Source organism: Cryptomeria japonica, chromosome 9 (assembly GCF_030272615.1).
Source record: "Cryptomeria japonica chromosome 9, Sugi_1.0, whole genome shotgun sequence".
Taxonomy (NCBI): domain Eukaryota; kingdom Viridiplantae; phylum Streptophyta; class Pinopsida; order Cupressales; family Cupressaceae; genus Cryptomeria; species Cryptomeria japonica.
The window spans coordinates 112,598,664-112,626,448 of NC_081413.1; the positions used below are offsets into that span (position 1 = coordinate 112,598,664).

The window sequence follows — 27,785 nt, forward strand, 5'->3', positions numbered from 1 at the left end:
AATGACACTCTAATGGCTCTGATACCATGTGAGACATGGACCAACTCTGATACCATGTGAGATTTTGCCAAGATCAAGAGGCAATGGAAAACACAAATAATAGAGAACAAAATAGATGATAGAAATAAACTGTATTCTATCAAGATGAAAAATATGATCAAGTGGATCATTAAGCATTGCATACAATGAATATAAGCCTGCTTATATAGGCAAGGCTATATGGATATGTGAGCACACAAACATGACATGTGGCTCAATAAGAAACAAGGGTAGGTAGGAAATAGGTGTGGGTAGGTAGGATAAATAATATAATAATCCACATGAGGTGGATCACCCACTGAATGTGGAGTGTAACAACAAGATCAACACCATAAAAGGTGGAAATTATCCTACACACACTATCCCAATGTGGCACAAACACCCAAGTGTCTCATACCCAAACTACTATGAAATGCATTTCCTAAGTAAACTTAAGTAAGTGTAATAATATCCAAGATGAATAATTATTTACACCAACAATACCCATGTATATTTATTTTTTTGAGTAGTACCCCATCTTTGGCATTGTTGTCAAAGGGAGAGAGTAGAGTGAAAAATGTACAGAGAAGGTTTCAAGTTTTTGGGTTGATACAGGTTTTTGAGTTTTTGATCTAAGGGGGGGATTGTTGGCAATTGACACTCATCTAGTGGATTTTAGTGCATGGATAATGGATTAGGGTTGTCATTGATGGAAACTCTCCATGGAAATCCTATCTGGTAATCATGATTTTTGGTAACTGGTGGAGGAAGTGATCTGGTAATCTATCTTCGGTATTTCAAGATAAGTAGAGCATTTTTAGTCTAGAATCGTTGTGATGATTGCGGTGGTTAGTTTCGGGCATGGGATGATAGGGCTGATATATAGAAATCATTTGGACGTTATTCGGATAATCTACATGTGTTTTGGTGATCCAGTCTGAGTCGACACCCAGTTACACGTTACATTGCATATTGTGCTTGGCCGACTTAATAAATGTTTATTTTATAGTCACTGATATACATAACCGATGTAGAAGATGTTTTTGTATGATAATATGAGTGAGTTGTGATCAAGAAATCCTTTTGGTGTAGTTTCATGTGCGCATTCTTGATCCGGTAGCTGACTCAGAAGCGGAACAGAGCAAAGTTGCAAAGGTGTTGCAATCAAACTTTTTTCACTTAACTGGAACTCTTCTAGGCATTTTTTGATGCTATTTTGGAGTTTAATAATTGTAGTTATCATTATAATTAATATGTAAGTCAGTGAGACTTCCATATTGTAATTGAACCTTTGGTTCTAGGCAGTGTTCTTGAATGCAAGTATATTCCCCTCATGTAATATTTATGTAATTTTGATCACAATATATGAATATTGTGGGTTCCAATCCCACCGTGGTTTTTTCCCTTTTTGGGTTTCCACATAAAAATTATGGTGTTATGGTTTTATGGTTGATTATCTTGTGTTTCTGCAATTTACTTTCCTGCATTTGCTTTCGGTGATCTAGGAATAAGTTTGAAAGTTTATTTACTAGTAGAACACTAATTCCCCCCCCGCCCTCTTAGTGTTCCTTGATTCCAATAGATACCACCAAAAGGCGGGTAGTTTTGCTTGGATATTCCTATAGAACAGAGCCCTTACAGGTGAGAGATTAGCTAGATTGCAAATTACAAATCCTTTTGCTTGTGTCATATGTGGGGAGAAATTAGAGGATACAATACAGTTGTTTCTTCAATGCTCTTTTTGTCAACAATGTTGGCAACATATGCTATTAAAGCTTCCATATCTCATACATCTTCCTAACTCAGTGTGGGATCTCTTTCAATCATGGCCACTATTGTATAAGGATTTGTTCTTTGCATGTATTTTGCACATTATACCAGTTGTGGTTATCTGGTCCATTTGGTGGGAACGCAACAAACACATCTTCAAGAAAGTTTCTTCTTCCATCCAAGATGTCCAGGTAATAGTAGAGAAATCAATCTCAGAGTCAATGAATGCATATGTTCAAAACTCTAAAAAATGTTCATCTGTTTTTATTTCATGGGATGATTTAATTCTAAAAACATGGAAAGGTATTTCCCTACCATTTAAGGGCTCTCTTATGGTCCCCCGCAAGTCTAAAGTCAATAGAAACACAATAAAATGGTTGCCCCCTGTCATGCCTTTCTTCAAACTGAATTTTGATGGTGCCTCACGTGGTAACCCAAGGATGTCAAGTGCAGGAGTGTGCATTTGTGATTCATTAGGGACATTAATTGCCACAAAATCAATTTATCTACCACCAGGGACAAATAATATGGTCAAATCATTTGCTCTTTTACATGGTCTTGTTCTTGCAAAAAATGTTGGTGTTTCACACATTCATGTTGAAGGGGACTCTTTTATAGTTGTGAATGATTATAAAGAAAGGTCATATCAAAACAGGAAAATCCATTATGTGCTTCATAAGGCTTGGGAGTTTCTAGATAAGTTTGAATCATTTAGTATTTGACACACTTATAGGGAAGGGAACAATCTAGCAAATTGCTTAGCAAACATGGGTTGCAATAAGGAAGAAGTGGTTATTTCAAATGATAGGGCTCAGTTAGTCAAATTCCCAAATATAGTAGATATTGTAGCTAATAAAACTTTAATTCAACCAAAGTGAAGGGATCCTGGTTCACAGATACTTGATCAAGATTAATGTGGATTCATACGACCCGAGGGGAGAAACGTCATAGGATACACCAGTGTAATTTAAATTGGTTGGATGCAACATTTACAAAGGGCGGGTGGAGAAAATATAATAGATGAGCTGATAACAAACATGGAAGTTAGTAAGCTTAAATAATAGCAGTACATGGAAAGAGATATTTCACATTAGAAAAAACTCTACGAGGTTTTGAAAGCATGATGGACAAGGTGATAATTACCTATTGTGGGGATTAGCTATTAACTCCCAAAAGAAAGGGGGTGACATAAATCATGATATATCAAAAGGAAATAATGATGATGTAATAACTCAGGTGTCATTCTTATTTAATATGTAAATCTTTTGGGCCTCAACATTGGAATTCAGCGGCACATGTGAAGGATTTTCAAAACCTGAAGAAGGACACCTCTTAACATCATCGAGACACATTTTTTTTTCCTAATCATTTCTTTGTATGCTTGCAAGTTGGCGATAGTCCGTATATATATATACTTACAACCTTAATTTTACCTGATTTAATTGTTTGATTCATGCTCTAGACATACATTTTGCAGTGCTTGGCGATTCCATAGTAAAGGGGGTGGGGGAGATAAAGGAAACATGGATCAAATTGTAGAAAAGAGGGTATTCTTATCAACTTTGATGTCATCACCACTTGATAAAGCAACCAAGGCTGCAGCCAAGCTAACATTGCTTGCAATTGTGGGTTCATTCTTGTTGTAGTTGTTATCACATGTGAATTGGGCTTTGAGTTGTCTCGCCATTTGTACCCTTCTGTATAGGAATAATTCACATTATTTTTAGGAATAGATGTTGCACGATGATGCACATGCTTTGGGTAATAGTTCCCATTACCCACAACATAACTCATTTTCTGAGAAATTTCACCTAAAATGTAGTCCATCTAGTATCTTGTAAAGTTACTGATGGGGAGGCTACCTATTTAACCATCATTTAAATTTATTGACGGTTTGTTTCTATCCTTTCCCATGTTCTGAGTCTACTCTTCTAGACTTCTAGGTGCTTCCCTACCAATTGTTTTCTTAACACCAACCTCAATCTCTCAAAGTAAGATCACTCACTATATCCTTCCAGGGGTGAAGGACACACTCATTCTTGACTCTTTGCAAAACCACCCATCTTGTTTGGTTTAGCAAACTTTCCTCTTGATTACTCAATGTTTCAATCTTAGGATTGTAGCCTTCTAGATCTTCTTCCAGTTCTCAGCAATTTCCTTCTCCTACAAGTTATCTCAATCAATTACTAATACCTAGCTGGACTACTATCAAGCTCGCCTAGGTTCAGTATGCAGAAATGGTGATTGCCATTTCCTGGGTTCCTCCTACTACTACTCTACTTCTACTATACATTTTTAGCTCTTCTTGAAGAACTCCAATGGTCACGTGGATCCCATGGTGGAGGTTCAAGACAGACTTGTTGGCATTATAACAGACATTAAGAGATTGTTGGCATTTCAATTAGGATATTGAGAAGGTTGTTGATAATTATGGATATAACTAATTTAGGATGTTTACTGTCTTCACAATATTATTTTGTCATTGATGTCAAGAAATTGATTTTTTGATTTAGTAGGATGTCGCCATATCTTAAGAAGTATGTCTTGAAGAGAATTAAGATGTCGGTAAAAGACACAGAAAGAATGTGATGAATAAGGGGAGGAATAAGTTATTTAATGGGCAACTATTACCGAGTTAGACAATGATGAGATCATGTTGTTTAGATTGTTTTGATATCCTACATATGATATTGTTTGTAAGGTTAATACTATACTATGTTACGGAGCAAGGAACCTAGTCGGTAAACCCTAAGGTTATCGCTATCGGTTAATGAAGGCAAAATGTCTACCAAGTGAAGTTTAGTATTTACCGAGTTGCAACCGAGTAATAATAGAATGCATTGGATGTATACATGCATTATTTAATGATGGAAGCTGATGAGTTGGATATGATTAAATGATTGATACAATGTGTATGAAGTTTGTAAAGGATCTATGGCAATGGAAGATCGGCAGGAAGATCTACAACATAGATTGAACCACAATACACTAGCACAAGTTCCAAGAAATGTATGCAAGTTCCAAGGCAAGGTAAAATGTTTTTAGATCGAAGGATACATTGAACCTAGTCAAGATTGAAGATCTGATGGCTATGATTGATCATGGGAAATATGATCAAAGAGATTAAGCGGTTAGCAAATTGTTTATAAATAAGGAACTATTGATAAACAATGCATGCGGGCAAGTGTAAGCACAGGGATGCTACATAATGATTACCGAGCATAGAAGCTTGAAGACCTGTTTGAATAATAGAGTAAGGAGCCCAGCAGAGGGACAAGATAAGTCCTATGAATAGATTGTATTGAGCAAATAAGAATCTGCTTTAGCATTTTAGATACAAAGTTGCAGACATACTAATTACTGTTGTTTATTTGTAAGTGACAGAAAATCTCTTAATCGAGTGGACTTAACAGTCTTATTTGTAAATCCTCTAGCAAGGTGACATTCTGATTGAGTGTTTGAAACCCTTTAACAAGGTCACTTCTAACAAGCTGAAGATCCTAATAGATCTGAGGAAAATCCCTTAACTGGGTCACATCTAGCAATGTGTTTGCAATCTTTAACAGGATTTGCTTTTAACCAAGCATTCTCTACAAGAGTATATTTCTTAGTGGGTCCGAAATCCCATAGTGGTTTTTCCCTTTTTGGGTTTCCACGTTAAACCTGGTGTTGAATGTGTTGTGATGTTATCTATTTATGAGTTTGCATGTTTTACAGTTTTGGTTACATATATCTGTTAAAGTTACCGAGGTTGAATCTATTGATTTCATGGAAGTTTAAGTTTGTATGATTAACCCCTCCCCCCCCCCCCGCTCTCATATTGTTAGCTTGGCATCTGTACTTAACAATTAGTATCAGAACTATTGATTGGTATCAGAGCTTTGGACTCTAGAAGAAAAGTTTAAAGGTACTTGAGGAAAATATCCAAAGATGTATAAGAGGGATGCACCGAAGCTGAATAAGTCAAGTTTCTCTGCATGGCAGAAAAGGATAAAACTGCACCTATCAGGAGTTGGAGAATATGTTCTACATTATCTAGAGAATGATTTCATTACACCTAGCACCTATCCATTGACAATGGAAGAGATAAAGACAAAGAAAGAACATATTCAAGCAATGATTGAAATAACATCTGCATTGATCGACTCAGAGTTTAATGATCTAGAAGGCTGGAATGATGCCAAGACAATGTGGGACAAGCTCATATCTATGTATGGTGGTGATGAACATGTTCAAAGAGAAAAAGTGGACAGTCTAAGAGGACAACTTGAATTGATGAGAATGAATGAAGGTGAGAACATAAGCCAGTATAGTACAAGGTTAAAAGAGATTGTCAATCAAATCAAAGGAGTAGGAGGAACCATTGAAGAGAAGGATGTCACAAGTAAGTTATTAAGAACCCTTATACCTGCTTATGCAATCCAAGTCTCTACAATCAATGAATTGAGGTTTGTACCCAATATGCCAGTTTCTTTGGATGCTACTATTGGTAAGCTACATGTATTTGAGTTAAGTAACTATGATAACAGTGGATCTTCGGTAAATAAAATTGAGTCTGCATTTAGTTCTTTTCATCTTGATGATTACAATGATAGAAAGTATAAGTACTCTAAAGGGAATCATAGTGGAGAAAGTGAAAGATTTCACAAAAACATGGAGGAGATACACAAACTTTATGAAGAAATGAGAAAGCAAGAAGAGTTTGAAGCACTATTAGCTAGAAGGCTACCGAGAGGAAAAGGTAAGTACAAAGGAAAGTTGCCTTTGAAATGTTTTAACTGTGATAGAATAGGACATATGGCTTCTAATTGTCCTAACAAAGAATCCAGTGAAAAGAGAGATTACCAAGATGATAGACAGAAAGATAATCATTACAGAGGACACAAAGACTTCAGAAGAAGAGATAAAAAGACATGTCTAATAGCTGATGAGGAATCTAATGATGATAAATCAGATGAAACTGATACAAAAGAATTTGTTTATGTGGCTATCAAAGATGGATCAGATGAAGAAAGGTATGAAGAAAAAGATTTAATATCACACATAAATACTAATGATTCTTGGATCATAGATAGTGGATGCTCACATCACATGACAGCTGATAAACACAAGTTTGTTATGTTAGAAGATTATGATGGAGGTTATGTAAGATTTGGTAATGATGCACCATGTCCAGTGAGAGGTAAAGGATCTATAACACTTCCTGACAATGCTAAATGTAATGATGTTTATTGGGTTGAAGGTTTGAAATACAATTTGTTGAGTGTAGCATAGCTAAACAATACAGGATATCAAATAGAGTTTCAGAAAGGAATTGTCAAAGTTCATGACAAGCATGGGAAGTTAGCAGCTACTGGGACACAAACAAAAGGTAACACATTTCACCTTGACTCAACTCAGAATAAGTGTCTATATGCAAAGATAGATGATACCTGGTTATGGCATAAAAGGTTTTGTCATGTAAATTTTGATAATTTGATCAAAATAAGTAAGAAGCACCGAGTAAGAGGTCTACCGAGTCTTGAGAAACTTGAGAATGCTATATGTCGAGGATACTAGATGGGTAAGATGATAAGATCAAGCTTTACAAGTAAGTCCTACACTTCTAAGGGAATTTTAGATCTTGTGCACACTAACTTTGTGGTCCTATGAAAGTCCAGAGTTATTATGGTGATAATTACTTCATATTATTTGTGGATGATTACTCAAGGATGATGTCAGTAATGTTTTTAAAAGAAAAATTAGAAGCTTTTCAAATGTTTAAATGGTACAAGGCAAGAGTTGAAAATGAAACAGGAAGACAACTAAAATGTCTTAGATCTGATAGAGGAGGAGAGTTCACCTCTAATGAGTTCAACTTATTCTGCAATGATCATGGTATAAAAAGACAAGTCTCTGCATCGAGAACTCCACAACAAAATGGAATTGCTAAGAGAAGAAACAGATCAATTGTGGATTGTGCAAGAACCTTGATGATAGAAAAGAAGGTAGCTCAAACATTTTGGAGAGAAGCAATAAGCACGACAGTTTATACCCTAAACCAAGTACAACTAAAGAAAGGGACCTTGAAGACACCATATGAAACCTGATATGACAAGAAACCTAATGTAAGTTATTTTAAAATCTTTGGAAGTAGATGCTATGTTCACAAAGATGACAAAAATGGTAAGTTTGATCAGAAAAGTGAAGAAGGAACATTTCTTGGTTATTCTTCTAGAAGCAAAGCATTAAATGTCAGATCAAATCCTTTAACAAAATAGTAGAAAGTGCAAATGTGAAAATTGATGAATTTGCAGAAAGAAATGATGAAGGAAACTCCAAAGAACCAGAAGATTATGAAGGATTTGTATATGTTCAACCGAGAAAACTGCTAAAAGAAATGAAGAGAATATTCAGTTACCGAGTGATGAAGAAGATCATACAGAGTCTACCGAGCCTATATTAGCCATGTATGTCAGAAGGAATCATGCATCAAGTCAGATTATAGGAGATAAGAATGATCCAGTGATGACAAGGAATAAACTGAGACAGAACACATGCCTAATATCTGAATTTGAACCAAGGATAGTGAAAGAGGCATTTAACAGTGAAGATTGGATAAAAGCAATGATAGAAGAGATTGATCAAATCAAGAAGAATGACACATAGACACTGGTCCCAAGACTGAAGGACAAAAATGTAATCGGTACAAAGTGGATTTTCAGAAACAGGTTGAATGAAAAAGGTGAGGTCATTTGAAATAAAGCAAGACTAGTTTGCAAAGGTTATGCTCAAGAAGAGGGAATTGATTATGGTGAGACTTTTGCACCTGTGGCAAGACTTGAAGGAGTAAGAACATTGTTGGCATACGCTGCTTACAAGAATTTCAAAGTATATCAAATGGATGTCAAATCTGCATTTTTTAATGGTATATTAGAAAAAGAAGTTTTTATTGAACAACCTGAAGGATTTGTTGAAGGAGAGAATAAAGATCAGGTATGTAAAATGAACAAAGCTTTATATGGTCTGAAACAAGCACCTAGAGCATGGTATGAAAGATTGCACTCTTTTTTAATCAAGATTGGTTTTATAAGGACAAGTGAAAATAGCAATATGTACATGAAGAATGATGAAAATGGAATACTGATCTCAACCATATTTGTTGATGATATTATCTTTTGTGGAAATGACTCTTTATGCAAGAACTTTGGAAATGAAATGAGAAAAGAATTTGAAATGTCATTAATCGGTGAGATAAAGTATTTTATAGGTCTACAGATACTACAAATGAAAGATGAGATTTTCATTACTCAATCCAAGTACATAAAGGAAATCTTGAAGAAATTTGGAATGGAGGATTCAAAACCAGTAAGTACTCCTATGACTACCAACTGTAAACTATCAAAGAATGATGAATCTGCATCTGTTGATGAGACACTTTACCAATCTATTATTGGAAAGTTGCAATATGTTGTTCACAGTAGGCCAAGCATAGAACAAGCAATAGGTATAGTTGCAAGATTTTCTATAGATCCCAAGGAAGCACACATGATAGAAATCAAGAGAATTTTTAGATACTTGAAAGCTACTGAGGATTATGGCTTACTATATCAGAAAGGAAATGGCTTTGATTTAAAAGTTTATACTAATGCTGATTGGGTAGGCAACATAGATGACAGGAAAAGCACAAGTGGTGGAGCTTTCTTTTTAGGAGAAAGACTAGTGAGTTGGCTTAGCAAGAAACAATGATGTATTTCACAGTCAACAGCAAAAGCTGAATATGTTGTTGCAGCATTAAATTGTACCAATATAGCATGGATCAAACAACTGTTGGAAGGCATAAATGAGAAAGTTACTGAGCCAGTAACTATATTCTGTGATAATACTAGTGCCATTAACATTTCAAATAATCTTGTTATGCACTCTAAGACAAAGCACATCTCTATCAAATATCATTATCTTAGAGAAGAAGCTCAAGAGAAGAAAGTGGTGTTGGAGTATGTTAGTTCAAAGGAACAAATAGCAGATATTTTCACCAAGCCACTGCCAAGGGACACTTTTGAGTATCTCAGAAGTAAGTTAGGGGTCCTACCCCTATCTTCTACTCACTGACCAAGTTCAGTGAAAGCATCAATTCGATGACTCTAAAGAATATCTTTTAGGAGTTGATGCTAATTTACACACTTTAGGATGTTTTCTAAAGGTGTACAGGAAACAAAAATAGGGAACGGGAATTGAAGATAAAATGCTCTAACCAAGACTGAGTTGATACCGAATAGCAAAGGAATTACTTCACATGGGAAGAAATTATGTATTAGTTTTCTTTTGGCATTGTTGTCAAAGGGGGAGAAGACTAATGACAAGGGGAGAGCATTTCAGCAATCTAAGCAATCACAATCACAACAATCTGAATTTGAATCTTTTAGGTCAAATCAATTGGTTTTACCATCAATGCCAAAGGGGGAGATTGTTGGCAATATAACAGACATTAAGAGATTTTTGGCATTTCAATTAGGATATTGAGAAGGTTGTTGATTATTATGGATATAACTGAATTAGGATGTTTACTGTCTTCACAATATTATTTTGTCATTGATGTCAAGAAATTGATTTTCTGATTTAGTAGGATGTTGCCATATCTTAAGAAGTATGTTTTGAACAGAATTAAGATGTCGGTAAAAGACACAGAAAGAATGTGATGAATAAGGGGAGGAATAATTTATTTAATGGGCAACTATTACCGAGTTAGACAATGATGAGATCATGTTGTTTTGATTGTTTTGATATCCTATATATGCTATTGTTTGTAAGGTTAATACTATACTATGTTACTAAGCAAGGAACCTATTCGGTAAACCCTAAGGAACCTACTCGGTAAACCCTAAGGTTATCGCTATCCATTAATGAAGGCAGAATGTCTACCGAGTGAAGTTTAGTATTTATCGAGTTGCAACTGAGTAATAACAGAATGCATTGGATGTATACATTGGTTATTTAATGATGGAATTTGATGAGCTCGATATGATTAAATGATTGATACAACGTGTATGAAGTTTGTTAAGGATCTATGGTAATGGAAGATCGGCAGGAAGATCTACAGCTCAGATTGAACCGCAATACCCTAGCACAAGTTCCAAGAAATGTATGCAAGTTCCAAGGTGAGGTAAAACATTTTCAAATCAAAGGATACATTGAACCTGGTCAAGATTTAAGATCTAATGGCTATGATTGATCATGGGAAATGTGATCAAAGAGATTAAGTGGTTAGCAAATTGTTTATAAATAAGGAACTGTTGATAAACAATGCATGTGGGCAAGTGTAAGCATAGGGATGCTACATAGTGAATACCGAGCATAGAAGCTTGAAGACCTATTTGAATAACAGAGTAAGGAGCCCAATAGAGGGACAAGATAAGTCCTATGACTAGATTATATTGAGAAAATAAGAATCTGCTTTAGCATTTTAGATGCAAAGTTACAGACATACTCATTACTGTTGTTTATTTGTAAGTGATAGAAAATCTCTTAACCAAGTGGACTTAACAGTCTTATTTGTAAATCCTCTAGCAAGGTGACATTCTGATTGAGTGTTTGAAACCCTTTAACAAGGTCACTTCTAACAAGGTGAAGATCCTAATAGATCTGAGGGAAATCCCTTAACCAGGTCACATCTAGCAATGTGTTTGTAATCTTTAACAGGATTTGCTTTTAACCGAGCATACTCTAGAAGAGTATATTTCTTAGTGGGTCCGAAATCCCACAGTGGTTTTTCCCTTTTTGGGTTTCCACATTAAATCTAGTGTTGAATGTGTTGTGATGTTATCTGTTTATGAGTTTGCATGTTTTACAGTTTTGGTTACATATATCTTTTAAAGCTACCAAGGTTGAATCTGTTGATTTCATGGAAGTTTAGGTTTGTATGATTCACCCCCCCCCTCCTCATCTTGTTAGCTTGGTATCTGTACTAAACAATTAGTATCAGAACTATCAAGAGCCATATTTACACAGTGAGATCAAAACAGAAATGAACAACAAAAAGGAACTTTAATTACATAACTGTAATGAAAAACTTAATCAAAATAAATAGAACAACGATAGAAAACCAGAAAATAGACTGTATGTATTTATTTTAGTGCATCAACCTTTCAATAACCAACATCCCACCCTTTACAAATGCCCATTGGGTCTTTTAAACATTTCATCCATCATGAAACACAGACGGTTTCAAACTAAAAAATAGTTACAAAATGGTCCATCGGCGTAGCCACAGAACTTGGCTTCCAACTGCCAATGTCGACTTTCAATGCTCCGCACTTCCTATCGGGTCATCGGGAAGTCTTCAAAACTTTACTTCTGATGATCGATGATAATGTTCACCTTTCGCACTATCTCCATCGGGCGTCGGGATAGCAAGAAATCCCTTCATCCAATAGTCAATGCCTTTCTCCACTTGCTGGGTGTTTCTATCGATCTTCAAGAAGATAACCAAAAAGCTAATTTGATCATCCGATATGCTTGATCTCTCTTTTGTGCTTCGCCACTTGGCATTCACTGATTGGTTCTAGGGGATCTACCCTAACATCTTAGCATGGCCTCTCTATCCGCTCGGAATGCTCAATCCCTGTTAGGCCCAATATGGAAAGCTAATGTACTGAGAGGGGAGGGGTGAATCAGTACTTCAAATCTTTTTCTTAACAATATCTTTACTATTATGCATAAACTGAATAGTGCAGTAACATAATATAATGCTAAAACAAATAAATAACAATCATACATGATTCGCTCCATAACACATATATTTTGATTATGTAGAAACTCTTGGTTAGAGAGAAAAATTGCGGTGGGGATGGCACCCACAACTTCACTACTGCAATAATAAAGGTTGCTCGGTTAGAGCTACATGTTTAGCTATTTCTGATAGCTTACCCTGTTAGGAGTATCAAGATCTGTTAGATCTACCTTGCTAAAGGATTTTACAACACTTTATCTAAATGATGCACCTAGTTAGAGGCTTTACAATTTATAAACTTGATTAGAGTCTTTTACCCTATTAAAGGTTTCTCTTACAACTTCAAAATATTACAATAAAATCATTACAAATATCTACAACTTTACATCTGGAATGTTATATCAGATTCTATGTGCTCAGAATAAGATTACCTTGCTTATAGCATACCTCGGTAACCCATATAGTAACTCGGTAAACCCTTCTATTTACTCTATTCTTTGACTATTCTCTAAAATCCTTCTCGGTGACCTCTGTGTCTCTGTAACAGTCATAACACTTAGTGCTTTCACATGTCTTGCTTCATATATTTCTATATCTTCTTTTCTGTCATGCTACATGTATATGTGTGATCTTAATCCATGTTGTACAAATAGATCTCTTATGTAAGTGATCCATTCATTGTTTTGATCTTACAAACATGTTTTATCGAATGAATAACCATGCAAAATATTTCATTGGTTAAATGACCTCAAAATCATACACAATCTTTAAGTGCAATTTCCAATGTAATAATGGTTCTATGCTCCTTGATCTTGTAACATGTTTCCATATGTATGTCCAGGTTCAATGAATCTTGTAACACGTTTCACTCGGTGTGTCATCTTTTCTGCTCGGTAGACATTGAATGATACTCGATAGACATCTCGGTGTATACTACGCTCTGAGACTAATTTCTTCTATTACCGACTAGACTATGCATACCGATTGAATATTTTGGTAGAGATAACCGACTAGAGTATATAGAATAACTTTGAACATAAAACTAATGGCAACTTGATAAGTAGTAAGAATCCGATCATCTAATCCTTTTGGAAGCCACAAGATTTGCTCACTTGTTATCGGCTAGCACTTTCCTATCGGGTCCGCGGGATAGCATAAAAACTCAAAAACTGCAAATAAAACAACCAAACAAATATCTACATGACCACGAGAGGGTCTCAAAAGTCAAAATTGGTCAAGGTCATTTCAACCCTTAGGTGCTCCTGCACCATATAAGCTCACTCACTATATCCTTGCAAGGGTGAAGGACACACTTATTCTTGACTCTTTGCAAAACCACCCATCTTGTTTGGCTTAGTAAACTTTCCTCTTGATTACTCAATGTTTCAATCTCAGGCTTGTAGCTTTCTGGATCTTCTTCTAGTTCTCATCAATTTCCTTCCCTTGCAAGTTATCTCAATCAATTATTGATACCTAGTCGGACTACCATCAAGCTCGCCTAGGTTCAGTATATAGAAATGGTGATTGCCATTTCCTGGCTTCCTACTACTACTACTCTACTTCTACTGTACATTTTTGGCTCTTCCTAAAGAACTCCAATGGCCGTGTGGATCCCATGGTGGAGGTTCAAGATAGAGCCATATTTACACAGTGAGATCAAAACAGAAATGAACAACAAAAAGGAACTTTAATTATAGAACTGTAATGAAAAACTTAATCAAAATAAATAGTACAATGATCAAAAATAGATTGTATGTATTTCTTTTAGTGCTTCAACCTTTCAACAACCAACATCCCACCCTTTAAAAATGCCCATTGGGTCTTTTAAACATTCCATCCATCGTGAAACATAGATGGATTCAAATTGAAAAAATAGTTACAAAACGGTCCATCAGCATAGCCACAAAACCTGGTTTCTAACTGCCAATGTCGACTTTCTGTGCTCTGCACTTCCTATTGGGTCATCAGGAAGTCTTCAAAACTTTACTTCCGATGACCAATGACAATGTTCACCTTTCACACTTTCTCCATTGGGCGTCGAGATAGCAAGAAATCCCTTCATCCAATAGTCAATGCCTTTCTTCACTTGCTGGGTGTTTCTATTGGTCTTCAGGAAGATAACCAAAAAGCTAATCCGATCGTCTGATCTGCTCGATCTCTCTTTTGTTCTTTTCCATGTGGAATTCACTGATTGGTTTCAAGGGCTCTACCCTGACATATTAGCATGACCTCTCTAACCACCTAGAATTCTCAATCTAATCGTCTGATCCTTTTGGAAGCTGCAGGACTTTCTCACTTGTTATCAGCTAGCACTTTCCTATCAAGTCTGTGGGATAGCATAAAAACTCAAAAACTGCAAAGAAAACAACCAAACAAATATCTACATGACCACGAGAGGGTCTCAAAAGTAAAAACTGGTCAAAGGCATTTCAACCCTTAGGTGCTCCTGCACCAGTTACGTAGTACTTCCCTAGAAAAGTAGTTTGGACAACAATAAAAACTAGGGATATCTATAGTATTAAGATAATCACTGTATGCAGATGCTTGAAAAGAAGCATTGGCAACATACATAAGGGGTTGAGGATTTCCATGATTTAATTGAATCAAAACACCTTTTATTTTGTTGAACATATTGATCATGGGCAAGTAAGAGTACATTACAATGTTGGTCTAGTTATGATAGCTTGCCAACATGTACTCAAATGGGTAGCCTAGACTTAGGAAAATCCTCAACCTCATCAGTAAAACCTAAGCACCTAGTTGCTTGTTATCCCAACTGAACACACTATAATATGACCCACCTGAAAAAGCTCATGCATATTTGGCTATTGACTTAAGAGTAGCCAGCTGAAGGTAAGATAAATTCCCTGTGGCAAAATGCATCCATGCAACACCCCTTATATACTCATCAAAGTACATAGATGAATTATAAAATTATGCAATTTTAGATTTTTTCAAAGTTGTATTACGCTCCTCCTGCAACGATCCCTTGTGAATTGGTACAAAATATTTACACCTCTCACCAACTTCTTTGAGTAGGCCCTATCATCATTGAATACAATAGATGTTGTAGCTAGTACAACAACCATCTCAGTTGTCAAGCTGGGTCTAGTGGTGTTTTGAATTACAGGGTGTGGGTAGTTCATGTCTTTAGGCCTCGTCCAACAATAATGATCATCTAGATTTTTTGATCCATTGATTGCATGCCCCACCTATGAGTAAATGAAATCTATTTTTTTGGTAGCAGAGGCATTGAAGGTCTTAAGCATGTAATTGTAATCCAGTTGCTCCTCGGGGGAATATCCCAGACAATGCTAATTCATCTCTTTAGCGTTTGCAGGTCAAGATACCAAATTTGAACATTCCAGCCTCTCTTCAAAATGCTTCAGTTGATCATCAGGATATGCAGAGAGAAAATATAATTCAAGGGGATGGATTGGAAGAATGAAAATGTAATTATCTTAAGTTTTATCAAATATTTTGTAAAGAGAGTTTCATAGTCACATAATATGGTAATTTTGGCTTCTGAAAATGGGTAGTCAGTATAGGAGAAGCAAGGGATGACCTGATGCATATTTGCATCTGGTTCATGTATTTTCATGATACATATCTGACTGTTTAGAGACTTTTTAAACTTATTGTAATTAATTTTATAATGTGTGTGTGTGTGTCTGTGTGTGTGTCTGTGTCTGTGTCTGTGTATGTGTCTGTGTGTGTGCTTTTGCCTTTTGCCTAAAAAAAATATTATGATTATTAATAGTTATTTTATTAAGAGTTATAATTAATATTACATAAGTATAATTAAAATATATATAATCTTCAACTAATAATTAATAATTAAGTTAATATAACAGCTTCATTTTCTTAGCGAAAAAATTCAAGCAAGCATGTGAATCTCGACTTTTCCTGCTATCAAATATTCTCCGATGCAGAGCGATGAGGAAGGAGAGTGGCGGGTTGTCTTGGGGAAAAAAGACAAGAGGAGATTGAATTCACAAAGGGGCCATCTGGATGTTGTGAATGCAAACATGGGCAGTGTAGACACCTAAAATTAATATTTAATTAATTTAAGCTTGTCAACATAAATAATTGATTTAATTGTGTTATCCTTATTCCTCCTAGTGTTAATTAAATCTAATTTAATTAATCCTATCACTATTTCCCAATAATTAATTTATCAAATAAATTAATTATTCCCCTATTCTTCTAAAGTCCCTCCAATAATTATTTCCTCTAAACCCACTTAGTTAATTAATTCTAATCAATTAACCTAGTCATGTGATTCCTACAAATCACTTTTCCTAATCCCACTCAACCTAATTAATTCTTCTAGAATCTCTCTTAATCCCACTTATCATTATTCTCCAATTTTAAATTCTCACTCATGTCACATCAATCTTGAACCTCTCAAAGAAATTCAAATTTCTTTGAATCCCCCTATGCATCCTCATTTTGAAATTCAAATTTCCTTTCCCCCCTCTTCTCAAGGAATTTTATATTCCTTTTTATTTCCCAAGAGACCCTTGATCCATGCCTTCCATCTTAAATCAATCTCATCCCTCCATAACCAAATCAATCTTGGCCCTTCATTGACCTCCTCCAATCTATAAATGGGAGGATCATTACCTCACAAAGGGATCCACTTCCTCTATAGCATTCTCATGTTGCCAATTCTCTCTTCTATTCTCTTCTATCATATCCTCATCATGTCCTCATAATCCATCAATCCAAATCTATCCAATCTATTATAATCTCAAACTCAAATCCATATCCCAATCTAATTGAGCAAAGGAGAGCAATCCACATCCACATCAAGCAAGGAGCACATCAAGTGGAGCATCACAAGGGCGCATCTTCCACTTCATCAAGCTTAAACTAAGGGAGAGGTGAAAGACAAGGTATAAATTTGGTTGTTTGCACTTGTGTTTTCTCTTGTTTGACCTCTTTGCATCCTAACCTCATTTGTCCCTTCTTCTGTCTTTTTCCCCTCTTCATTCTGGCACGCCTTGTGGGACCCACGTCCCTAAATTTAACATTTTGTGGAGTTTTTGTGAATTTTTAGTCGTAGGTGTCAGAACAGTGCGAGCGACTACAAACTAGTGCGACTACCACAAGATCAACGCAAGCGTTACCTACTTTGTCGTGTGTGCACATGCTTTAGTGCGTAGGATTTGAATTTGAAAATTCTAACCTACCTTTTCTGCAAGCCTTCCAATTAGCATGAGCATTGCGAGAACAGTGTGTCTGCCTACAACATCATCTCATCCATTCTCCTCTCTCCTATTCTTCCACATTCTATTTTGTTCCATAATTATTGATAAAAAACACACTAAAAAGGCAAAAAACTTTTTTAAAAAATAAAAATTAGTTAGTTTTGTGTCTAATTATACTTTTATGTTTGAAGTCTCACTTTAGCATGAGCACTTTGTGAATAAAGCAAGCTCTCTGGCAGAATCTGACCCATTTTTAAATTTTTGAAATTTGAAATTTTTGTTGTACTAACCTGCTTCTGCGTGAGCGCACACATTTCGGTGCAACTTGCATCAGAACAACACGTTTGCCTCAGGTATATTCTGCATTTTTCAAATTTTGTACTTTTCTGCATTTTCCCATTTTCTCTTTTCAGGCCCCACTACAACGCATACGTAGGCATTTTAGTGCCTATGCAGGTGCTTCAAGGCGGGTGTCTGCAGAACAATGCGAACACTATTTCTACAGAATTTTGTTTATTCATCTGATTTTTTAGTTTTACAGGTCTTACCTGAGTGATCCAAGACATAATAAAAACTACTAATCTGATATTTTGCAGGTTGCCTAAGAAAATCCAACCAAAAATTGTGTTTTTCTTAATCTTTTTATTCTAGGCACCTAGATCTAATTAGGGGTAAAAGAACAAATTATTTTTTGTATTTGAGGAAAGTGTAGAGGTAGGAGAGTATGCTCTTGTCTAATAGACAATCAGAGATCCAAACCCTTGAAACTTTTCTTGTTTGCTTGCATGCTTTTACCCTTAGCGGGCCTGCCCTCCTGATTTGGTGAGAGGGGAACAACCCGAGTGAGTATGGCTAAAACCCAAGCATTCCAACTCACTATAATAAATAGGCCTTTTGAGATGAAAATCTTGGAGGACAGAGCTATTTGAGATTTCATTCTCATATCAAGAACTTTGTAGGGAACCTTGAGGTCTCAATCAAACTTGCATGACTACATCTTGCTTGGTACTTTGTAGGGCTATAGGCCTCAATCACACTTGCGCAACTATAAGGAGTAGTCTTCGAATGGAAATCCATACTAAGAACCCTAGGAATAGAAGCCACCTAGTTCACCTCTGAAAGGTGGATAATCTTTGTGCAAGGGAGATAGTAACTCCCCCAAGAGACTTGCCATATCGTGTCCCCATTAGCATTTGGAGTCGGCTAATACGACGTTGAGAATCTATTGCATGAGAGTCAGCGATCGTATTCTGATTAGCTATTGGGTGTGTACCCAAGTCAGCAAGCAAAGGTTTTCCTCCTCATCCAACTTCCTAGGATAGCGCATTGTATGGTCAACATGTATTCATTGTTTGATATCTCTTGCCAAGTCCATCCTTCCTCAAACTAATCAACCTTTCCTCTTTCAATCATCAAAACAATCCCCAATCAATCTATCCAAGTAATTCTCCAATCCCCAATCCACTTTCATCTAGTCAAGCAATAATCCTTCCTCAACCAATATTTTTATCCAAATCATTCATTTGACTTTGGGTAGCCTCCCCCTTTATTCTTCCTATTATCTATCCATTCTTCCATAATCATTCTTCTTCTAATCCAATCAAATCTCCAAAATTCCAATCAATCATTCAATCCATCTTTCTAATCTGGTTATCCAATCCCTAACCAATCAATCACCCAATCCTTTAATCCAATAAAATCCAATCCACCATCAATTCCTATCTAAGTCCTAATCTAAAGGCTAAGGTGTCCTCCTAATCCAAATCAACCTTGTCCTAATCCAAGGACCAATTCAATCCAATCCAATTCAATCCAATCCAATCCAATCAAATCAAATCAACTCCTAATCCAAGGACCAATCCAATCAAATCAAATCCAAACCAAATCTAATCAAATCCAATCCATCATCATTTGAAGCCAAGTCCTAATTCTCATCTTCATTTAACATCATCTTCATCATATTTCTCCTCCAAAATATATTCATCCAATTCCAATATAATCCTTCATTCTCAACATGGCTACCCAAAATTTCAAAGCTTGGTATGAGTAGATGCTCATGGAAGTTCATGAAACACCTCAACCTGCCTACCAAGTCAATCCCATAACATCCCATCCATCTATCATATCCCCATCCATTTCATCTCAACACACTATATCCAATCCCAATCTATATCATATCTCTTACCCTTCCTCTACCTTTGACAAGGGAAATCCATCTTATTCCCCATCTGTATCTCCATATTATCCCTCATCCACATATATACCTCCATCTCCCCTCCCATCCATATCACAATCCCCATCCATTACCTCATCCACACATTCATTACCTCTACTCCCCATCCAAATCCTATACTCCATAATCCTCCAAGCATTAATCCTAATTCCCCAATCATCCCAATCCTCCAAAATCCATATTATCCACATCTTCCAAGTCCATCATCCATAATCTTATCCAAGACATGCTAGAAAAGTAGACAAAATCCCCACCTCGAAATAAAGTTGCCTTGTCTCCTCAAGTCCTCCAACCACCTCAATCACCTCCACCTCAAAACAAATCCCAATCCCCCACACTTCATGATACCCCAATTCCTCCATCTACTCACATCGAAGCTTCTGTATCCTCCTCCATCACACAATCCCCACAACTCCAAACATGCCAAAAGCTTGTTCGAAATAATGCTAGCATAGAATCCTCTTTGTCTCATGATGCATCTCCCTCCACTCCATTTAATGATCCCATCCCCTCCACTTCCTCTCATTGATCATATGATTCCTCTATCCAACCCTCTCCCTCCATCACATGATCCTCTTCCATCTCATGATACCCTCCCTAGTCAATATCAAAGTATCCCTTCATCTCCATGTCATGATCCCAATCCATGTAAAGATCTTAATCTTCCTTCCACATGTCATCCCCCTCAAAATAGACTCGCATCTTATTTCCAAAATAATAAGGGTCCTAAAGCTAATGCTCAAGATGTCAATACATCCTCTATTCCTCCTAAATCCAAAAATCCTTCATTCAAATCAAAATCATGTCATCCCCCATCATCCATATCCATTTTGGGACCCTATATTCCAAAGCTAAATCCTCCATTCTTTCCATCCATTTTGGGTCTTTACATCCCTCCATCCACCACCCCATCACCGCAAATAATCCCTAAGCAAGATCAACAAAGGCATACATTCTTGAACCGCCTCCAACATCCTCCCTACATCATCCCATAATCCTTAAAATCCATCAACCCTTCATCCTCATACACCTATCCCATTGCTATTGGAAGCAATTTAGATGCCCAATCTAAAAGGCATAAAGCTCAAAATCCACAAAAATCAAAGGATCAACACATCCCCTCAAAATGACATGCTGAAAAAAATATATGATCCAAAAGAAGGAAAAATCAAAAAGGCCGCAAAGGCCCTAAAATAAAAAATATAAAACTATGTGGATTCCCAAACTACTCAAAGAAGCAATGCATCTCAAAGTAAAATCAAAATTGGCATCCAAACTTGCTAATCCAAAAGCTCCATCCATTCATAAGTCCTCCAATCAACCATCTAATACTCCTCCATATTCAAAATCCATTTTGGGTCCTTATGTCCCAAAATCCACCATCCCAACTCCATCATCCCCTTCTTCTATTTTGGGTCTTCATGTCCCAAAATCCACACTTTATCCTCTATCTAATTCAAAACACTCTCCTCCACTAAACCACCACCCCTCAAGGTCTGTACCAATGTTGATCTTCCACAAATTTTTCAAAACCCTATCCATTTTTCACAATCCCATTCCGTTAGTCCAATCCTTTGCAAATTTTCATCTTACATCTCCTATCCATTTCATATCCTCAATTATGGTTACCAACATCTATGAGCATAGCTCCAGTTCAAAGAAATACTAAGGGATACCATCCATGGAACTAGATGCTTGAGTCCTCCCTTTCTCCTTCATGCATTCACTATCTTCCATATCCACTCATCCTCATCCTTATCCATCCAAACTATTCCAAAAATTCAAAAAGAAAAAAAATCAAAAAATCAAGAAAAATACAAAAAAAGGCAGAAAAAGTAAAGAAAAATCATTTCATCCAATGGTGAAAACCACTTCTTGTGGCACCTTGGGTAAGTACCATGATGAAAAATTGGTAAACAAGTGTCATGTGTAATCCCCTCATCATCTTGCACTCTACAATTGGGGGCAAGATTCATCCATGCAATCCTGCCATCCACATTCCTTATCCTATCTGCATCCTATCTAAGTCCATCCTCCTTTCCTATCTTTGATCTTGACTATCCTATCCATATCCTCCATCTCATATCCCTCATCTTATCAAAATGAATCCTCCATTTTTATCTTTGTTCTTGATCATATAGAGGCAAAATATTGTATATGCATGCATGCTTTGGAAAAGACAAGCCTTAATACCTCTACCATCCATATCCATTACACATTATCTTTCCACCTCACACAATATTATCCACCATATTTCCTATCCTTCATTCCACTACCCTTAGTGGGGCATTTTCCTCCTTTGCAATATAGTCCTTGTGTCTCCATCATCCTACCCTCCATCCTTTATTCCTCCATATCCCATCCACTTGATCCATCTGTCTCCTATCCAAAAAATATCTCCCTCCATCCATCCATCCATCCATCCATCCCTTTACCAATCCTTGGTTCTCCCTTTTCATTGGTTCAATTCAATCAAATCCTATCCACCAATCCACCCCATCCTATCCAATTTATAATCCAATCCTATCGCATCCAATCGTATTCTCCATATCTTCCAATTCAATCATTAATCCCATCCCCAATCCAATCCTACTCAATCATCCATCCCCTTTTTTTCATCCTTTTTAATCATTTATCCTTCTTCCATTCTATCCAGTCCATCAAATTGAGCTTTTCCCATCTACCTGAGCTTACACTAACTTGTGCCTAATCCAAGCACCTATGCTAATCAAATCCAAGTGGAAATCCTCTCATCTATATACCTTGCACATCCAACTTTTCTTTTGTCATCCATCAATCTATCCACACCCTGCTCATCGGTATGAATCCTTCCCATGTCTGGCAGTTCATCCAAATCCACTACCTGCCCATCGGGATGCATCCTTCCCTAGTCAGGAACTTTATCCAAATCCATGTTCTACTCTTGGCAAGAGATGTCAGTCAGTCATGTGCATGTCATTTGCATGATTGAGCTCTTCGCTTTGATTTTCATCTTGTGTCCCAGGACTATAGTTGTTCAGGACTGCCTTGATCATCCTATATCTTGGTATGTCTTAGCTTGGGTATAATGGGGCATAGTTTTCATGGCATGGCGTCTTTGAGGGTCTTTCTTGTATGAACCGGCAACCCTGAATTAGTTTTTATCAACACTTGCATGGTTGTATGTAAGAGATTCTTGTTTTTCTAAGCGTTAGTCCACACCTCGGATCTTCATATCATCATGGTTCTTATAATCAGTGGTGTAGACTATCCATGGCAATATCAAACTAGGTTTTCTCTCTATACTTGCTCAATAAGAAAACCTGCCCATTTATCATTCCTTTTTCTCATTTCATGCACAAGACTCCAATCCATTCATTTATTCCCTCTTTCATCATCTTCATCCTTTCTGATGAATACTAAGAGGGGGGTGAATTAGTATACCAAAGAATACTGAACTTAAACACTTAAACAGTTTAGCAGTAAACCAGTATAACAGTTTTACTAACAAACCAATTAACACAAATGCAAACCAAATAGCAAAAAAGGCATTCACCCACAGAAGCACAATCACCATAACACAAGAGGTTTTGACCTGGAAACCCAAATGGGAAAAACCATGGTGAGATGAAACTCACAAGTAACTATCTGCAGAATAGTAACCAAACCTGTTAAGGTCATACAATGTTCTTCACCAAAACAGATCCTGTTAGGAATCTCAATCTATATTAGGAGATAAGTCTGATTAAAGACTACCTTGTGAGAGGATTTCAGATCCACAGATGTGAACCACGTTGTTAGAGGATTTACAAAGGCTTTTCTGGGCCTACCCGGTTGAGGGTTTCAGACTTGTCGAAGATGTGAGTAATCAACAAGTGAATGATCTAGCAAATAGCACAGTCTACTTGGTTAGATCCATGATAGCTCATTACTAATGCATTTCAGCATTACTTTAGTCTTTAGTAAATCCACACTCTGTTACAACACACAAACTTGATCTTCTCTCCTAAGATCACACATACAAAAACTCATCAACCACCAAAAACCCTAACAGCTACCCTTTCTTTTAAAACCCTAGACATGATGTCCTTAAAAAAAGGAATCTAATTTCATGTTAGTCCAATAGGATTATATTGCAAGTTCCTAGGTTCATTGTATCTAGACACATTTGATAACACGGCACAAAATCATTGTCAAAGTGTCGGTGGATGGTAACTCATCACAAAAATACCGGTTGGTAACTCATCACAGAGTATTACCGATTCAAACATTAAATTGATTACCAGTTGTAAAAAATGAAGAATGAGAAAAATGATAACTGCCACTTCAGTTCCTTCGTACTGCTTGAGATCCTCAAACCGCTTGAGGTCTTCATACCGCTTGGGATCGGTAGACACTTTCTGTAAAAACCGATAGCCTAAAGGCTATAATACATAATACCGGTTTGGAACAAAATACCGGTTGAGCATAACTCATACATACAAAAAGTGTTCCCAAAGAAAGTGTGTGTCCATCAATGACAATCACAACATAAATATCAAACATGCCAACAATCTCCCCCTTTGGCATTGATGGCAACACTTAGGAAAATTTTTGACATCTAAGTGCTTTACAACAAAAATATGCCATAATCAAAAGTACTCCCCCTAAGTATATACACTACCCTTTTTGCAGAAAATACAATGTATACTACTCCCTTACAGAGATAAACATGAAAGTATACATAACATACATCAAAATTTTAAATACAAAATACTACTCCCCCTTTGCCAACAATGACAAAGTACAGTTGAATAACCCCTGTTTCATTATTATTAAAATAATAAGTGTTTATGACAATAAAGAGTTAAACTTGTCAAAAACTGATTTAAAGTCTTGCATAAATGTTTTCATGGATATAGACCATGATTCAAGCAATGAGGTAGCAACCTCACTCTCTGTTTGCATCTGAAATACATGTTCCTCCATGGCGTCTAAGGTACTCATCTCTTGATTGACCGTTAAGGCATCCAGATTGAGATTGCATTTCTGAAGTATTTGCAGTCGTGGTAGTTAAACCAATTGAAGTTCCTACAAATCTCTGGTCTGGTTGCTGATCTCTAGTTCTATTCTTGCAGCCTAAAGTTGAAACCGGTGAACGGTTTTCCCATAAGAGATGAAGGAATCATAGGGCATCTTGAAGGTGCTTATGAATGTCTGCACATCAATTCGCAGTTTGTCTTTCTGAGCAAGCACATCATCATAGAATAGATGGGGTTGACATATCTTACTAAGCAGTAGATTCCCCTCATCCAGAATATCTTTTATGTCCGTCTGTGCTTTCTGTAGATTGGACCGGAGCTCATTTAACTTCTTTACCAAAGTAGTGTTCAGAGCCTTTTGATGCTTCTTTTTTGCATTGGCTTCAGCAACATCTTCCAGACATTGCACTTGGTCCTCTACAACTATGCATAGGAGCTTCAATTGAGCTAGAGAGGAATCGGTACTTGGGAGATTGGTACCGGGAATCAAACTGGTGAGAGTTTCCACCACAGTTTGAATCACATCCTCCTCCTTTTTCCTCCTTAGTGCTTCCAGTCGCTCTTGAGCAAGCTTGATACTTTGCAATAGCTTCGTTTCATTTGCAGACTAGAGGTCAATGGGACTGACGATGTCAATCGGTTTGGCTTTACCACCAGTTGCCTTTGGGGTCTCTACATGTACACTCTTTGTCGCTTCCTCCTTTTCCTTGGTGTTTTGCTTACCTTCTTCTGCCTTCTTCTACTCCTTAGCTTCTTTTTCCTTTTCTCTTCTTCCTTCTTCCTTCTTCCTTTCTTCTTCTTTCCACTTCTCTTCTTTTTACCTCTCCTCTTCCTTCTTCTTCTTCTCCTCTTCCTGTTTCTTCTCCTCTTCCTTCTTCTTCTTCTCCTCTTCTTGTTTCTTGTCTTCTTCCTTCTTCTTCTCCTCTTCATGTTTCTTGTCTTCTTCCTTCTTCTTCTTCTCATCTTCTTGTTTTCTCTTCTCCTCTTCTTTTCTCCTCTCTTCCTCTTTTCTCTTCTCCTCTTCATTTTTCTTCTCTTCCTCTTTTCTCTTCTCTTCTTGATTTCTCTTTTCCTCTTCCTTTTGCTTCTCCTCTTCTTCTACATGTTTCCTCTTCACTTCCTCCTTTCTCTTTTCCTCATCCCATTTCTCCTATCCTATCATTTTTGTTGGTGTTTCTAGAGTAACATCTTCACCATCCAAAGCATCAACATCAATAGGGTCCATTTGTTCAGTGACCTGTTCTCCTTCACTATTATACACCTCATTCGGTTTTTCTATTTCCTGTTCTTGATCAGCCTTTTTGTTGGCTTCGGACACTTGGTGCAATCTCAGAGTTGCCTGGGCATGAGAGTGGGTATCTTTTACCACCTCAGGGACTTTCCCTTCTAGCAACAAGAGTCTCCTTCTTCACATAAAGAAGAGGCCTTTATATTTTTCCATAACTTCATAAAGTTCAGAATTAGACACATCAGGAAAATATTGAGCAAATATTTCCTCTCTTATCTCCTATTCCTTTTCTATGGCAATGCACCATCTGTTGTCTAAAGAATTATATAAAGAATCTGGTGTCACAGATTTAATTTCTGATGGCGACCGGTCATTAATACATAAATATTGAATGACTACCTGGGCATGAGAGTGGGTATCTTTTACCACCTCAAGGACTTTCCCTTCTAGCAACAAGAGTCTCCTTCTTCGCATAAAGAAGAGGCCTTTATATTTTTCCATAACTTCATAAAGTTTGGAATTAGACACATCAGGAAAATATTGAGCAAATATTTCCTCTCTTATCTCCTGTTCCTTTTCTATGGCAATGCGCCATCTATTGTCTAAAGAATTATATAAAGAATCGGGTGTCACAGATTTAATTTCTGATGGCGACCGATCATTAATACATAAATATTGAATGACTTCTTGTTCTACTTCCTCCTTCTCATTATCATTGAAATCATCAAAATAGTCTGCCAAATCACTCAGCACTTTTCTCCTAATATTCTTAATAGTTCTTTGACAATGTGTCAAAGGTTTGTAAGAGGAAATATCAATATTTACCAGTGTTGATGATGTCAATTCATTGCTGGTTGTCTTTGTCTTCTTTCTTGTTTTCCTTGTCTTCTTAGGTTTTTCTTCAGATTCTGTATCGTCTGAGTCTGGTGTGTTGCCCTTTGTCTTCCGCTTTATCTCAAATACTTTGGCGAGTGCAACTTCCGGTTTCTTATTTGTCGGTGACCACTTGGTCACTTTAGGACTCACTGAAGTAACTGGTGCTGATACAGATGGCACTTCCTTTCCTTTCTTCATAGAGGGCTCTTCAACCATTGTAACTTTTTCTAGATAGGTGTCGGTTCTTTTCTTCTTAGGATCAAGCAGTGAGGCAAGTAGGGTAGAAGCATACCCATCTAGCATGTCATACATCACCTCATAACCCATAGCCTCCACTTCTTCCTTTCTGGGCTCAACAGCCTCCTTTAAGCACTCATCTACTTGGATGATAAAGCAGATGTCCTCTTCATATTTCTTAACAATATCACCAGATATTATCACCCTTTGGCTCATCTTGCATCTGAACTCATCAAAGTATTTGTTCAGGACTTCAAGGTAACCGGTTCCAACTGCTTGAAGACTTTCCCTGATTTTCTTTGTAACCAGCTGGTCAACAGACCATTGAATATCACCGACTCCTGGAAAGTAGCCTTGGAAGTAGAAGAACAATCCGACCAATAGTTGTCTGAATTTAAATCTCAAGGCATTGTCCTGTTTGATTGACTTCAGGTTCACTAGTAGTTGCCTTTGCATACAGGTGCATAAATCAAACGAGGCATCTTCCATGATCATCCTATAG

The 27,785-nt window shown here is 36.8% G+C and overlaps 1 pseudogene; it reads right to left on the reverse strand.

Moving 5' to 3' along the window:
* Positions 1 to 3,316: 3,316 nt before the first annotated feature.
* LOC131062738 (endoglucanase 25-like) lies at positions 3,317 to 27,262 on the reverse strand (annotated as a pseudogene).
* Between the last annotated feature and the right edge of the window lie 523 nt (positions 27,263 to 27,785).